We start from the raw sequence: 14,382 nt of genomic DNA on the forward strand, positions 1-14,382 counted from the left end.
AACTGAAACAGCTTAATGGGACTAAATCGGGGGGCCCAGATAATCTTCATCCAAGAATATTAAAGGAATTGGCACCTGAAATTGCAAGCCCATTAGCAAGAATTTTTAATGAACCTGTAAACTCAGGAATAGTACCGAATGATTGGAGAATTGCTAATATAGTTCCTATTTTTAAGAAAGAAAAAAAAGTGATCCGGGTAACTACAGGCCAGTTAGTTTGACATCTGTAGTATGCAAGGTCCTGGAAAAAATTTTGAAGGAGAAATTAGTTAAGGACATTGAAGTCAATGGTAAATGGGACAAAATACAACATGGTTTTACAAAAGGTAGATCGTGCCAAACCAACCTAATCTCCTTTTTTGAAAAAGTAACAGACTTTTTAGATAAAGGAAATGCAGTGGATCTAATTTACCTAGATTTCAGTAAGGCATTTGATACCGTGCCACATGGGGAATTATTAGTTAAATTGGAGAAGATGGGGATCAATATGAACATCAAAAGGTGGATAAGGAATTGGTTAAAGGGGAGACGGCAACGGGTCCTACTGAAAGGCGAACTGTCAGGTTGGAGGGAGGTTACCAGTGGAGTTCCTCAGGGATCGGTTTTGGGACCAATCTTATTTAATCTTTTTATTACTGACCTTGGCACAAAAAGTGGGAGTGTGCTAATAAAGTTTGCAGATGATACAAAGCTGGGAGGTATTGCCAATTCGGAGAAGGATCGGGATATTATACAGGAGGATCTGGATTACCTTGTAAACTGGAGTAATAGTAATAGGATGAAATTTAATAGGGAGAAATGTAAGGTTATGCATTTAGGGATTAATAACAAGAATTTTAGTTATAAATTGGGGACGCATCAATTAGAAGTAACGGAAGAGGAGAAGGACCTTGGAGTATTGGTTGATCATAGGATGACTATGAGCTGCCAATGTGATATGGCTGTGAAAAAAGCTAATGCGGTTTTGGGATGCATCAGGAGAGGCATTTCCAGTAGGGATAAGGAGGTGTTAGTACCGTTATACAAGGCACTGGTGAGACCTCACCTAGAATACTGTGTGCAGTTCTGGTCTCCCATGTTTAAAAAGGATGAATTCAAACTGGAGCAGGTACAGAGAAGGGCTACTAGGATGATCCGAGGAATGGAAAACTTGTCTTATGAAAGGAGACTTAAGGAGCTTGGCTTGTTTAGCCTAACTAAAAGAAGGTTGAGGGGAGATATGATTGCTCTCTATAAATATATCAGAGGGATAAATATAGGAGAGGGAGAGGAATTATTTAAGCTCAGCACCAATGTGGACACAAGAACAAATGGGTATAAACTGGCCACCAGGAAGTTTAGACTTGAAATCAGACGAAGGTTTTTAACCATCAGAGGAGTGAAGTTTTGGAATAACCTTCCAAGGGAAGCAGTGGGGGCAAAAGATCTATCTGGTTTTAAGATTCTACTCGATAAGTTTATGGAGGAGATGGTATGATGGGATAATGGGATTTTGGTAAGTAATTGATCTTTAAATATTCAGGGTAAATAGGCCAAATCCCCTGAGATGGGATATTAGATGGATGGGATCTGATTTACTATAGAAAACTCTTTCCTGGGTATCTGGCTGGTGAATCTTGCCCATGTGCTCAGGGTTTGGCTGATTGCCATGTTTGGGGTCGGGAGGGAGTTTTCCTCCAGGGCAGATTGGAGAGGCCCTGGAGGTTTTTTTTGCCTACCTCTGTAGCATGGGGCATGGTTGACTGGAGGGAGGCTTCTCTGCTCCTTGAAGTTTTGAACAATGATTTGAGGACTTCAATAGCTCAGACATGGGTGAGGTTTTTCATAGGAGTGGTGGGTGTCATTCTGTGGCCTGCGCTGTGCAGGAGGTCGGACTAGATGATCAGAGTGGTCCCTTCTGACCTTAGTATCTATGAATCTATGTGCCAGCAATGCCCCTCTGCCATGTACATTGGTCAAACTGGACAGTCTCTACGTAAAAGAATGAATGGACACAAATCAGACGTCAAGAATTATAACATTCAAAAACCAGTTGGAGAACACTTCAATCTCTCTGGTCACTCGATTACAGACCTGAGGGTGGCTATCCTTCAATAAAAAAGCTTCAAAAACAGACTCCAACAAGAGACTGCTGAATAGGAATTAATTTGCAAACTGGATACAATTAACTTAGGCTTGAATAGAGACTGGGAATGGATGAGTCATTACACAAAGTAAAACTATTTCCTCATGTTATTTCACCCCCCCACCCCACCCCACCCCCTACTGTTCCTCAGATATTCTTGTTAACTGCTGGAAATAGTCTACCTTGCTTGTCACCATGAAAGGTTTTCCTCCTTTCCCCCCCCTGCTGCTGGTGATGGCTTATCTTAAGTGATCACTCTCCTTACAGTGTGTATGATAAACCCATTGTTTCATGTTCTCTGTGTGTGTATATCAATCTCCCCTCTGTATTTTCCACCAAATGCATCCGATGAAGTGAGCTGTAGCTCACGAAAGCTTATGCTCTAATAAATTTGTTAGTCTCTAAGGTGCCACAAGTACTCCTTTTCTTTTTGCGAATATTATTGGTATCGCATATAAACCAGCACATGAACAAAGCTTGCTTCCTTTAACGCTGACTACACCATATACACAGCTGTCACTTTTGTAGAAGTAAAAAGCTTTGTACAGAGTGAACTAATGAGAAAAGGAATATATAGGTGTCATCACCTGCTGAATGCAGTTGATTGACAGGCTGTGAGCAGTATAGTGGCAAAGTGAACTGCTCTAAGCAGGCGAGAGTCTTTCATTGTTCAGACTTATCACTGAAAAGGAGCAGTATGCATCGACAACTTTCCTAAATCTATGCTTTGGACCAGGGAATTGGGATTTCTGTTCCCTTTGCTAACCTGCTTCTAGAAGTCTAGTTTTTCTGGTTGGCTGCCAGAAATTAGCTCATCTGCAGACTCTACTTTCTGCCTACTGCTGAGGTTTCCTTACCTAAGTGCTGTAAGGATGGGAGGCATTTCCCAAACTGTGTACTTCCATTCCATTAATACGGAAGTGATCATCAGAAGAAAAATTCTAGATTATGCTACTTGTTGGTCACCTGATTCCTCCAGATTATGGCTTTACAAATTCTTTCTTTTTTTAATCCTCTAGCACCATCACATGTATAAGGTGTCCACAAGTTTATCCCATTTATTTTGGTCTTGTGCTGAGTTGTAAAGACTTCTGAGTGTCATCTGGTTTCTCTTTCTGTTGTTCAGAGTAATGTTTCTCTAGAACACCCTCTTTTTTCTCCTTCTAACTGGTGCCTACATCCTCACTAGACATGGAAATTGTGTTGGTGGCATCTGTAAAGAGTGTCCTAAATATGTCATCATTTTCTTCTTACTACGTTTGATAAACTAGATTGGTTTGCTCTCCTTAGAATTTCTGATGTTGCAAAAAACTCTTTCTAATGAACTATGAAAGTCTTTCACAGCCTTACAATTTGGAGTCAATACATCTCATCAACTCCTTTTGTAGATTTTCATGACTCTGCTCCATAGAGAATGACAGACGTAATGTTGGTGTTAAAAATTCACAATTCTGCATCAATACCAATCATGCTACCTTTCCAAATCTCTTCAAGTTGATCAAAATTGTTTGCTGCTTTTCATGTTTGTTGCTGGACATCTAACAAGGTGTCAGCGTAACTGCACATCTCATTTCCTAGCTAGGTAAAATGGCTTACTTCTTCTAATGTTTCTCGATCTCCTCTGATGTTTGCATTTGGGACATTGATAGCCATATATTTTCTATCTACTTTGTCAATGAACAAAACAAACTTGTTTTGCTTTTCTGTGAAAAGCTGGGTCTTTTCTTTTATTAAGTGATATGTTAGACTAAGTAGGACAATGTCATAAGCAACAGTAAGGTCATCCAATTGTGCTTTATCATTTGTCCATAAAATTCCTCAGTTGTGGTCTGTGGTTATTTTCCTCATGACATAGTCAATGATCAGTGCAAACAATTGTGGGGACATCATACATTCTTTCCTCACTGCAGCTGTCACTGCAAACCATTGGCTGATGTTGTCACCTTCTCTGACTGCACATTCAGCATTATCATATAGATTCTTGATTATTCGAATTATATTTGCTGATATCCTATTATATTTCATAATTTTCCAAAGACTGTGTACACTCTCAAAAGCCTTCTGGAAAGTTATAAAATTTTTCACAAGAGGTGTTTGTCACTTAACACATTCTCTAATGTTTCTGAGAACCACAGTATGGCCTGCACATGATCAAAAGTGTCTAAAAACAGCTTGTTCCTAAACTGGAGATCCATTTGTTTCTTGAGGTGTTGCAGGATGAGGTTCCAAGGAACCGAGAGTAATGTGATTCCTCTCCAGTTATTGCAGTGGGTAAGGTCACTCTTCTCTGGGAATTTTACTATAAGAACTTGTCCACACTTACAACACTGCAGTAACACTGCTGCACTGTTGAAGCTGCGCTACTCTAGCACTTAGTGAAAACACTTCCTAGACCTGTTGGAATTGATACTCCACCTCCCTGAGAGGTGGTAGCTGTGTTGACAGGAAAAGCCCTCTTGTCGACATAGCACTGCCTATACCAGTAGTTAGGTCAGTATAACCGTGTCACTGAGTTATACCAACATAAATTTGTAGTGTAGACCAGGGCTAAGGCTTCTCTTGCAGTGGATTGAGTTCTTTTCTTCATTCCATATTCTATTCAAACTCCCAAGAACAGTCTGGAGGGCTGTTTTACTATTTGCTTTAAGCATTTCTCCAGTAACGTTATCCTCTCCAGCTGTTTTCCTGTCTTTAAATTTAATACCTGTATGATATGTACTATCTCTAAGTACTTGAATCATTGTTAAAAAGAGCCAGAAGAGAGCTGATATGTTGGTACAAAGTTCCAGTTATCTGGTGGTAAATTAAAATCTAGTGAGTCAAGTTGTTTCCCTTCTTAACTTTCATACCAAAGGGAGTATGTACTCTGTTCTGAAGATTTGAAGATAATATTAAAGACATGGCTAATAAGGGAAGGCAGATGAAATATGCAGCATCCCTATATTAAGTGCATTATATAGCTAGAAGAAAAGGAGTACTTGTGGCACCTTAGAGACTAACAAATTTATTAGAGCATAAGCTTTCGTGAGCTACAGCTCACTTCATCGGATGCATTTGGTGGAAAAAACAGAGGAGAGATTTATATACACACACACAGAGAACATGAAACAATGGGTTTATCATACACACTGTAAGGAGAGTGATCACTTAAGATAAGCCATCACCAACAGCAGGGGGGGGAAAGGAGGAAAACCTTTCATGGTGACAAGCAGGTAGGCTAATTCCAGCAGTTAACAAGAATATCAGAGGAACAGTGGGGGGTGGGGTGGGAGGGAGAAATACCATGGGGAAATAGTTTTACTTTGTGTAATGACTCATCCATTCCCAGTCTCTATTCAAGCCTAAGTTAATTGTATCCAGTTTGCAAATTAATTCCAATTCAGCAGTCTCTCATTGGAGTCTGTTTTTGAAGCTTTTTTGTTGAAGAATAGCCACTCTTAGGTCTGTGTTCGAGTGACCAGAGAGATTGAAGTGTTCTCCAACTGGTTTTTGAATGTTATAATTCTTGACGTCTGATTTGTGTCCATTCATTCTTTTATGTAGAGACTGTCCAGTTTGGCCAATGTACATGGCAGAGGGGCATTGCTGGCACATAATGGCACATATCATTACAATCTACATACCACACAGACTATGCTGACAGCTTGTGCCACACACTCTCAAGGAAACTGCGGAATCACCTGATCAACATCCTCTACAGCAAACAGGGAAAGATTAAGAATGAGCTCTCAAAACTGGATACTCTCATAAAGAACCAACCTTCCACTCAAACTTCCTCATGGCTGGACTTTACAAAAACTAGACAAGCCATTTACAAAACACACTTTGATTCTCTACAAAAGAAAAAGGACACTAAGCTATCTAAACTACTATATGCCACAAGGGGCCACAACAATGGTTCCCGTAACCCACCCAGCAATATTGTTAATCTATCCAACTATACTCTTAGCCCAGCGGAAGAATCTGTCCTATCTCGGGGCCTCTCCTTTTGCCCCTCCACCCCCACGAACATGATACAGTTCTGTGGTGACCTAGAATCCTATTTTCGACGTCTCAGACTCAAGGAATATTTCCAACACACCTCTGACCAACATATTAACCCACAGAGACCTTCCTGCCAACACTACAAAAAGAAGGATTCTGGGTGGACTCCTCCTGAAGGTCGAAACAGCAGCCTGGATTTCTACATAGACTGCTTCCGCCAATGTGCACGAGCTGAAATTGTGGAAAAGCAGCATCGCTTACCCCATAACCTCAGCCATGCAGAACACAGTGCCATCCACAGCCTCAGAAACAACTCTGACATCATAATCAAAAAGGCTGACAAAGGAGGTGCTGTCGTCATCATGAATAGGCCGGAGTATGAACAAGAGGCTACTAGGCAGCTCTCCAACATCACTTTCTACAAGCCATTACCCTCTGATCCCACTGAGAGTTACCAAAAGAAACTACAGCATTTGCTCAAGAAACTCCCTGAAAAAGCACAAGAACAAATCCGCACAGACACACCCCTGGAGCCCCGACCTGGGGTATTCTATCTGCTACCCAAGATCCATAAACCTGGAAATCCTGGACGCCCCATCATCTCAGGCATTGGCACCCTGACAGCAGGATTGTCTGGCTATGTAGACTCCCTCCTCAGGCCATTCGTTACCAGCACTCCCAGCTATCTTCGAGACACCACTGATTTCCTGAGGAAACTACAGTCCATTGGTGATCTTCCTAAAAACACCATCCTAGCCACTATGGATGTAGAAGCCCTCTACACCAACATTCCACACAAAGATGGACTACAAGCCATCAGGAACAGTATCCCCGATATTGTCACGGCTAACCTGGTGGCAGAACTTTGTGACTTTGTCCTGACCCATAACTATTTCACATTTGGTGACAATGTATACCTTCAAATCAGCGGCACTGCGATGGGTACCCGCATGGCCCCACAGTATGCCAACATTTTTATGGCTGACTTAGAACAACGCTTCCTCAGCTCTCGTCCCCTAATGCCCCTACTCTACTTGCGCTACATTGATGACATCTTCATCATCTGGACCCATGGAAAAGAAGCTCTTGAGGAATTCCACCATGATTTCAACAGTTTCCATCCCACCATCAACCTCAGCCTGGACCAGTCCACACAAGAGATCCACTTCCTGGACACTACGGTGCTAATAAGCGATGGTCACATAAACACCACCCTATATCGGAAACCTACTGACCGCTATTCCTACCTACATGCCTCTAGCTTTCATCCAGATCATACCACTCGATCCATTGTCTACAGCCAAGCGCTACGATATAACCGCATTTGCTCCAACCCCTCAGACAGAGACAAACACCTACAAGATCTCTATCATGCATTCCTACAACTACAATACCCACCTGCTGAAGTGAAGAAACAGATTGACAGAGCCAGAAGAGTACCCAGAAGTCACCTACTACAGGACAGGCCCAACAAAGAAAACAACAGAACGCCACTAGCCATCACCTTCAGCCCCCAACTAAAACCTCTCCAACGCATCATCAAGGATCTACAACCTATCCTGAAGGACGAGCCATCGCTCTCTCAGATCTTGGGAGACAGACCAGTCCTTGCTTACAGACAGCCCCCCAATCTGAAGCAAATACTCACCAGCAACCACACACCACACAACAGAACCACTAATCCAGGAACCTATCCTTGCAACAAAGCCCATTGCCAACTCTGTCCACATATCTATTCAGGGGATACCATCATAGGGCCTAATCACATCAGCCACACTATCAGAGGCTCGTTCACCTGCGCATCTACCAATGTGATATATGCCATTATGTGCCAGCAATGCCCCTCTGCCATGTACATTGGCCAAACTGGACAGTCTCTACGTAAAAGAATGAATGGACACAAATCAGACGTCAAGAATTATAACATTCAAAAACCAGTTGGAGAACACTTCAATCTCTCTGGTCACTCGATCACAGATCTTAGAGTGGCTATACTTCAACAAAAAAGCTTCAAAAACAGACTCCAACGAGAGACTGCTGAATTGGAATTAATTTGCAAACTGGATACAATTAACTTAGGCTTGAATAGAGACTGGGAATGGATGAGTCATTACACAAAGTAAAACTATTTCCCCATGGTATTTCTCCCTCCCACCCACCCCCCACTGTTCCTCTGATATTCTTGTTAACTGCTGGAATTAGCCTACCTGCTTGTCACCATGAAAGGTTTTCCTCCTTTCCCCCCCCTGCTGTTGGTGATGGCTTATCTTAAGTGATCACTCTCCTTACAGTGTGTATGATAAACCCATTGTTTCATGTTCTCTGTGTGTGTGTATATAAATCTCTCCTCTGTTTTTTCCACCAAATGCATCGGATGAAGTGAGCTGTAGCTCACGAAAGCTTATGCTCTAATAAATTTGTTAGTCTCTAAGGTGCCACAAGTACTCCTTTTCTTTTTGCGAATACAGACTAACACGGCTGCTACTCTGAAACCCATTATATAGCTAGTATACCTACACTTCTCCAGCTTCCCCATATTTCTTAAGAATTTATTTTTATATTTGCAAGAATTCCAAGCTGCTCATATATTCTGCACTAGACACTAAGAAAAAGAGAATATCTTTGACAGCCAGTGCACTTATTCAGTCAGCCAAAATAATTCCAATATAGATAGCAGACTTGATAGGAGTGACTTAATTGGCTGAAGAGAATTCCAAGTCATGGTGATAACGCAGAATAGTACATGGCTCTGAATTGTCATCTTACCACTTAACAAGAAGAATTCTGAGAACATGCACTTTAATGCAGCACATTTCACTAGGATATTTCAATTCCCAAGGATTTGTTTTTGTGTCTTGAAAAATTCCAAATGCCTGACATATTCATGTACTTGACACTTAGCAAGAAAGAACATCTTTGACATCCTGTGTGCTTATTCAGTCAGCCAAAAGAATTCTAAAATAGCAGAAGCTGATTGACCTGGTAAACTGATGGGAATTCTCAGCCATAGCTGTAACATATCACAGTGCACGGCTCAGAAGTGTGTGTCTCATTGCTTAGCAATAAGAATTCTTTCAGGGGGAAAAAATCTTCCTGATTGGAATACAGCACATTTCACAAGGATGTAGAACTTAAAAATAGATATGTACATTTTTAAACAATACTTTTCAACATACTTATAACAATGAGACATTCCACTGCAAACCATTTTTTATTGATTGATTCTTTGTTGCACAGATGGCACCAGGTTGAACAGATTTGATATGAATTATTACAATTTGGTTTATATCCTTTTGTGATATTACTATTCTAACAGCAATCTTAGATATTATGTTTTGGAGAGCGGCACTCATAATTTTGTATGCAATTCCTATCCTAAGCAAATCCAGCTAATATTTTATTGTATTGCCAGTTTGCCAGTAATTCATATTTGTTCATTTTAGCTTCTGCTATCTCTTTTCCTAAAACCAAACTGTTTAACATACTTGGAGTGGTTGGACCCCACACTGGCCAAGAAGGGATTAACTAGAGCCTGTGGATTCAATCAGTCCTGCCTTGCTACACCAGCAGTAGGTGTCAGGCCTGGAGAGTGGAACTAAAAGGGGAGAACCCAGATCAGTTGGTGGCTGACTGGGAAGGGGGAGCTGATCTCCAGCTCTCACTGGGTGAGAGAAGCCTGGCTGGAGACCAGAAGCTGAGCTAGACTGCTGCCTGTCTCAGCATCCCTGGGAGGAAGGTAGGCCTGAATCAGGGAGCCTGGATAATAGAAGAGACAGACCCTGAGCAGAAGGATTGCGCCTAACGAAGGACCAGGATGGATGGATCTCCTTTTGAGTTTGATACACAGAGGTTCTGACTCTTTGTGAACTCATGAGCCAAAACGATTGCTAAACATGATCGCTCTATTTGTGTGGATCTGATCTTGGTGCTTGAAAGCCATTTGGAACAACATATCACTACATGCCTTGTAACTGGTGTGACACCTGCCTAAGAGCATTGATGCTGGCATTTGCTGAAATAGCTATAGACTTGTAAACATCATACAAATACCAGTCAAGCAGTTTTGGTTAATAGACATTTTTAGATCTGCTTTATCCCAAATCTATACAGGGTCTTCTTTAAACAGTTCATAAAAAGCTTAGCCTTTACAGGATGGGTTAGATACAAAATAGACCAATAATATCAACTTTATTCCAGATATAAGCAGAAATAGTTAGAATCACACTTCTTTCACTTATAAACAAAGAGTTTGAAGGTGAAACTTTTTTTTTAGGTATGAAATATGATTTACCTTGTCCTTGAAGACTTCTGACTCAAGTGTCTTGATGCTCCCTTACAAGTAAGATTGTCTCAAGAGTCTAGCTTTTTAAAGTTATTTAGGCATTGCTGCATTCAGCATTGCAAAGCCCATCTGATTTTGGAACCTAGATCTCAGTTTCAGGGTGGATTTAGACACTTTAACAGTTGATGGGATTTGGGGTTCAAAAATCTTTTTTTAAAGCTTTGCATGGTTCAACATTTGTTTTTTGTATTGGCAAGGTACAGCATATTTAACATTACTTGAAGAATTGGGAGAAATGTAGAAGTCACCATACTCAAGCTTAGATCCATCTTAAAAAGTCCTGAAATATTTTATACTAGTTCATCATTCACTACACACAATCATTTGTATTGTTTGCATCTGCCAAGTTCTGAATGATGAAATGGAAGAATTAATCTCCACCAGTTATTCTGAAGCAGCCAACAGAACTCTGGTACTGGTATGGAGAGTTTTATAACTCTCAAAGCTGTACATTCCATGTTATTCATCATGACACCTCCACTTTTATTCAGACTGTCCACGTTCAGGGTAGGTGGTAATGGTTGGGGAGGAATCAGACATGGAGTTCAGATATGGGTCCATTTCTAAAAAGTAATGAGATTTCAAATGTCTTCATTTTTTTTTGGAAATAACTAAGAACAAAAATAAAAAAGGGGGAGAGGAGCAGAAGTGAAAACACCTGAAACTTTAGGAAACTCAGTAGCTTAGGCTCTATTAAAAAATTATTAAGATCTGCTTGACAAGGTCCCATTAAGTGAATGTTACTTAAATGGGGGTAATGCAATGTATTTCAGATATAAAGAACTTAAGTTGTCATTTAATTCATATACATTCATATTGCATTTACCCGTTTGTGTATTCTGTATATTCTTCAACTTTTTTTATGAGAACAGCATTTGAGAAATGGAAGATTGGACAAATGACCAGGGAGAAGTATACAACTATTGCTCAGGCATGCAAGAATGAAATTAGGAAGGCCAAATCTCACTTGGAGTTGCAGCTAGCAAGAGATGTTAAGAGTAACAAGAAGGGTTTCTACAGGTATATTAGCAATAAGAAGAAAGTCAAGGAAAGTGTGGGCCCCTTACTGAATGAGGGAGGCAACCTAATGACCAAGGTTGTGGAAAAAGCTAATGTACTCAATGCTTTTTTTGCCTCTGTCTTCATGAACAAGGTCAGCTCGCAGACTACTGCACTTGGCAGCACAGCATGGGGAGGAAGTGACCAGCCCTCTGTGGAGAAAGAAGTGGTTCGGGATATTTAGAAAAGTTGAACGAGCACAAGTCCATGGGGCCGGATGCGCTGCATCCGAGAGTGCTAAAGGAGTTGGCGGATGTGATTTCAGAACCATTGGCCATTATCTTTGAAAACTCATGGCGATCGGGAGAGGTCCTGGACAACTGGAAAAAGGCTAATGTAGTGCCCATCTTTAAAAAAGGGAAGAAGGAGGATCCAGGGAACTACAGGCCAGTCACCCTCACCTCAGTCCCTGGAAAAATCATGGAGCAGGTCCTCAAGGAATCAATTCTGAAGCACTTAGAGGAGAAGAAAGTAATCAGGAACAGTCAGCATGGATTCACCAAGGGCAAGTCATGCCTGACTAATCTAATTGCCTTCTATGATGAGATAACTTGCTCTGTACATGAAGGGAAAGCAGTGGATGTGTTATTCCTTCACTTTAGCAAAGGTTTTGATATGGTTTCCCACAGTATTTTTGCCAGCAAGTTAAAGAAGTATGGGCTGGATGAATGGCCTATAAGGTGGATAGAAAGCTGGCTAGATCATCGGGCTCAACGGGTAGTGATTAATGGCTCCATGTCTAGTTGGCAGGTGGTATCAAGCGGAGTGCCCCTAGCGTTGGTCCTGGGGCTGGTTTTGTTCAATAACTTCATTAATGATCTGGAGGATGGCATGGAGTGCACCCTCAGCAAGTTTGCAGATGACAGTAAACTGGGAGGAGTGGTAGATACGCTGGAGGGTAGGGATAGGATACAGAGGGACCTAGACAAATTAGAAGATTAGGCCAAAAGAAGTCTGATGAGGTTCAACAAGGACAAGTGCAGAGTCCTGCACTTAGGACGGAAGAATCCCATGCACTGCTACAGACTAGGGATCGAGTGGCTAGGCAGCAGTTCTGCAGAAAAGACTACGAGGGGTTACAGTGGACGAGAAGCTGGATATGAGTCAACAGTGTGCCCTTGTTGCCAAGAAGGCTAATGGCATTTTGGGCTGTATAAGATGGGGCATTGCCAGCAGATTGACGGATGTGATTGTTCTCCTCCATTCAATATTGGTGAGGCCTCATCTGGAGTAATGTGTCCAGTTTTGGGCCCCACACTACAAGAAGGATGTGGAAAAATTGGAAAGCGTCCAGCGGAGGGCAGCAAAAATGATTAGGGGACTGGAACACATGATTTATGAGGAGAGGCTGAGGGAACTGGGATTGTTTAGTCTGCAGAAGAGAAGAATGAGGGGGGATTTGATAGCAGCTTTCAACTACCTGAAAGGGGGTTCCAAAGAGGATGGATCTAGACTGTTCTCAGTGGTAAGAGATGGCAGAACAAGGAATAATGGTCTCAAGTTGCAGTGGGGGAGGTTTCAGTTGCATATTAGGAAAAACTTTTCACTAGGAGGGTGGTGAAGCACTAGAATGCGTTACCTAGGGAGGTGGTGGAATCTCCTTCCTTAGAGATTTTCAAGGTCAGGCTTGAAAAAGCCCTGGCTGGGATGATTTAGTTAGGGATTGGTCCTGCTTTGAGCAGGGGAGTGGACTAGATGACCTCCTGAGGTCCCTTCCAACGATGAGATTCTATGATTCTATGAGAGAATCAGTGAAGATTTCATACAGAAATACAGGGATTTATTTTTCTTCGATAGACCTCTTTTGAGCAAAAACAATATGTACCGTTATTAAAAGGTTTTTGATAGCGCATTTAACAGGAGTTGAGTTTGAAAGCTTGTTTGCAAGCAGTTTGTGCTCAAGGGCATTCAACTCATAGGCATATGAAGTGACATAAATATCAACAGTATTTACACAGACATAGAGCTATCTTTTTATTCCTTTCTCTTGTCTATCTTTAACCAGTTTAAATATCTGTAACTAAGCGGCATCCTGTATAAGAACTGAAATCGGCATCTCCGGCATGGCCAGTTGTAACTGGCATAATTTGGGAAGCTCCACTTTAATGAATGGATGAAAATTGTTGCTGGAACACATGAGGGTGAAGAGAGTGTGCTTTTGGCAATAATTCCTCTCAGACACACCAGCCGTCCCTCTAGTTCCTACAGCCGTCCCTCTAGTTCAGTAATTTTCATGTCATGTTCATTGAATAGCATTAGCCACCTGCTGAAAAATTTCAAAGTAAGACTACTTGTTCCCGCCGCCATCTTCTCTCCCCTAGCACTACTCGACAGGCCACTTGACTTTGTAAATCATCTTCTAAAATGCTTAAAATGTCCTGATGCTGTTTATTCTGTCTGTTCCTTGCTGACTGTTGTCTGATTCCCCCTACCCTCCCAGCCCCTATTCTGTGTATCAGCAGCACTAGAACTAGTGCCAAGAATGGTGAAAAAATTGTTACCCTGTTCTCCTGGATAGCTGTTTATCATCCCCTTGTTTACCATTCTCTAAATTAGAAAATGAAATCCTTATCCAGATGCAGCCAAATCCATTGTCGATCCCACTAATAACTGAAAAAAGTAATAAGGACAATATTTCAGTAAACATCATGGATCCTGGTTGTAGTCTCCAAACCTATTTTGGAATCTCTTCTGCAGAAGGGTTTTTTTTCCTCTTGGGCTAATATCAATGTAGTCCAGAAGTACAATACACAAACACCATATACACAACATGAAATTTCAAAATCCATAGAAATTCCATACGCCCTTACCCCTGCCTGAAACAGAAGTAACACAGATGGGGAATTGTTCTGATTAGTCTTTGGTTTTGATA

Source organism: Dermochelys coriacea, chromosome 2, assembly GCF_009764565.3.
Source record: "Dermochelys coriacea isolate rDerCor1 chromosome 2, rDerCor1.pri.v4, whole genome shotgun sequence".
Taxonomy (NCBI): Eukaryota; Metazoa; Chordata; order Testudines; family Dermochelyidae; genus Dermochelys; species Dermochelys coriacea.